Below are 3989 nucleotides of genomic sequence, written 5' to 3' on the forward strand. Positions count from 1 at the left end.
CACCTTTGGGATTGTACTGTCTTCTCCATCAACCCAGCCGCCTACTCCACTGAGTAGCAAAGGTATAGCACCGTATACTACCTGCTTTGTTCCTTGGTTGTGCACTCTTGCATGACTCGAAGTCCTTCACTTTCGGCTATCTTGATAAGAAGCTTGTTGACACCGGTCTTACGAAGTTCCTTGGCCTCTGCCCTTTAGCCTTGTCTCGGTACTTAGAGTTTGCCTCTGCATGCTTCACCTCCTCGGCCCCTTTCACAACTAAGCGCTCTCCCTCCATGAGAGCAAGGGATCAATGGCTTTCATGAAAGTCCCGCCTCTGCGATACCATGGCGCTGCCATGCCCATGGCCCTACTATCTGTTGCCTCGCATCTACATCCCTTTTCTTCACGATCAGTAGATATGTCTCTGTGGCACTCCTCCTAGTCCACCTCCCTTCAAACTGATGCTTGATTTTGGGTAGCTAAGTTCCTCTGGACTCGTCGTCGCTTCCTCATGTTAGGATCGGAGCGGCACTAAGAGAGGGGGGTGAATTAGTGCAGCAGATTAAAACTCATAAGTTTGAAAATGATTTCGTAAATGTGTAGAGATTTCGATTCGACAAAGAATGACTTAGTAAAAGTAGCCTGAGTAAAGTAAGGAGATGAAAACCAAAAGCTTGCTGCTAAGTAAATTAAGGTTTCAGAAAGTTAAACACTCACACATTCAAGGAACATAATAATTTAAAGTGGTTCGGTCAAATGACCTACATCCACTTGTGAAGCCTTCTTCGATGAGGCTCCCAACTTCCACTAGCAAATTACTTTGAAGGGGAAGGACCAAATACCCCTCTTACAACCTTTTTATAAGTGGTTCACACTCTTACAGATTTTTCAAAGAGAAAGAGGGAGGTGAACAATTAAGCTATTGAAAACAAGACTTTGCTAAAGCTTTTTCTCAATTTCTAACTTCTCAAAAGGTTGTTATCTCTGTTGAGAATTGAGGGGTATTTATAGGCCCTAAGATGATTCAAATTTGGGCTCCAAATTTGAATTGCTTTTGGGTTTCCCGGTGTTGGCAATGCCATTGCCTGTTAGTGGCGGTGCCACCGCCTATCAGTGTCTGACACTAACAATGTACTAGCGGTGCCACTGTCAAACCTCTCGAATTCTATATAATTAATCCTAAGCATCTAATCAAGTTGTCCGGCATGTCATTGGTCCCTCGACGCTTTGTCCGATTCTTCGGTGCATCATACTCTCCTGCGACCTATTGCCCAATCGGTCAGTTGACTCCGCAACTCTGATATCCGTGGCGCAATGTCCGTTCTTCTTGGTCTGATGCCCGAATCTACGGCTCGAAGCCTTCTATCGATACGTCGACCGATCCACCAACCCGTCCAATCTTCTGACATGTTCCTCCGGCCCAACATGATTTTCCTGCTTTAATTGTCTTATCCTGATCGAAGCATCCTATGTCACTCAAAATGCAGATTAAAACATAAACACATATTGATTGGTTTCTTCATCAAAATCCGAGATTCAACAATCTGCCCCTTTTTGATGATGACAACCAATCGACGATAGAATTAACCTTAACTCCCGGAGTTTAAACAAACTCCCCCTATCAATATACCATATTGATATAAACTCTTGGATTCAAAAATTCAAGCAACATGTCATGATAAAATTATGACATATAATCAACATACTTCTCCCCCTTTGTCATCAACAAAAAGGAGAAGTACCACAATCAAGTGTTTATGATATAAGTTCAACTCATTGTATGAAAAACATAATATCCATTTTTATCATTATGCAAGTTTGCTATCATCATAGATATACATGGTAGCATGATAGCAAGTTTACAATATACAAGCTAGCAAAAATTTTTCAACATTTTAAGACATGCAAGCTAGCAATTTTGAGATGTTCAAGAAAGCAACTCTTGTTTCTTGAAATATAAGTTTTGCTAGATGTGCAAGTTTACTTTTTGCTTCTTGAGATAGGCAAGATAGCACTCCTTGGTGATGTTCAAGATAGTAATTTCTTCTCTTTTGAGAAGTGCAATTTTTGCTTTTTTTCTTGAATTGTGCGAGCTAGCAAATTAGCTTTCTAGCATGTTTTGCTCCCCCTTTGTCATTGTCAAAAAGAAGGGAAGACCCTTTACGTTAATTTCTAAATTATAACAAAGGTAAATAGCATAGATGAAAATTCAAGTCTTGAATGTCAAAACAATTATTTTATTATGAATATTTCATCATTACGTGCATCATTATCATAGGTTAAAGTATTGCATCATTATCATAGGTTAAAGTATTGCATGCATAATACCAAATCATCATATATATTTTCAAAACATATAAACTCATCATTATATTTATGATTCCAAATCATCATTCATATTATTTCAATCAATATTTCAATTATCACTATAACTCATCATGCACAAAATGTAAAATCATCTAACATGATACAAATATTTATTTTCAAAATATTTATCACTATTTTCGTGTATGATAATAAAGTATTCATGATACCGAACATTAAATCAATATTTTTAAGTATTTATCACTTCATGATTGTTGGTACCAAACATTTATCATTTAAAGCATTCATGAAACACATCATATGCTATACATCACATACATTATCATAATAAAAAGCATATGCATCATTCCAAATCATAAATATTTCAAATCATCATGGTATTAATCTATCAAATTGCATCCTGCCATGCATGATCATAACTTTTCCCTATTTTATCATTGTAAACAAGAAAGAATAAGAGAAGACAAAATAGTACAAAATATTTCAATTATTTCAAGGCATATAAGCCATAAATCCAACGACATCATATCATGAAAGATAAGACCTCTTGAATTACAAAAAACATGATTCATTTTATCAAATCTCTTCTTTTTATAAATAACAAAAATTGTAGGTGTACAAAAAAGAGATCGTGATTAAAAGAAAATCTCAAGTAATAAATCCAAGAAAACAAGATCATGATTTGAATATAAACTCATTCAAATTCAAATCGTCAAATTCATTAAAATCTCAACATTACTTTCAAGAGGTTCAAAATGGTATACATAGATTTATCATAATAATCATCCAGATCAATAAGATAGAGAAAAATAATTTAAAAAAAAAATATTTTTCTCTTTTAAGTTGTTTCAATTCATATGATTTTATTTCATTTATGCCAAATAAAAATATGTATCATGTTTAAAACCGAAAGTGTAAGATTTATTATGACAAAGATCAATAAGGCACTTTCATTATGGTAAAAATAAATAATCCGTAAATCACAAGATTCATCATGCATAATTTTGAATTATAAAACCATTAAACATGATTTCAAATCAATTTGCTCAAGTTTTTGTATAAAAACATACATCTTACTTAAAACCAAAAATATAACATTTCATCATGATAAAAATCGATAATCCATAAATTACTTAAAAATCACCATGCATAATTTTAAAATTTATTAAGCATGATCATTATGCATGACATTAAAATATGGTTTCAAAATGTTTAATATTTTCATTACATAATTTCATCATTATGCATCATCATATTTTCAAATTCGAACATGCACAATTTCAAAACTATAAATTTTATTTTTCGTGCATGATACAAATAAATCAATCATCATTATGAGCATATCATACATGATATTCAAGCATTCATGATACATCATTTTGGCAACATGATCATAGCTTTTCAATTGATGGTATTTAAATGTCAAAGTTCATTGCATCCTATCATGCATGATCATTAACTTCTCATTTGTATTTCATGCATAATTTTATTTCATCACATTAGGAACATCAAGAAGAATTAATTGGGTAATGAGATAAATATTTCATGAATACATGGAATTGTATAAAAATCATATCATGAGTGTTTCATGCATTTATATCATCTCATGAAGAATATCAAAAAGAATTTTGATGATGAGATGCATAAATAGTGAACATAAATTTTGAATATCAAGAGACATA

Source organism: Musa acuminata, chromosome BXJ1-8, assembly GCF_036884655.1.
Source record: "Musa acuminata AAA Group cultivar baxijiao chromosome BXJ1-8, Cavendish_Baxijiao_AAA, whole genome shotgun sequence".
NCBI classification, from domain to species: domain Eukaryota; kingdom Viridiplantae; phylum Streptophyta; class Magnoliopsida; order Zingiberales; family Musaceae; genus Musa; species Musa acuminata.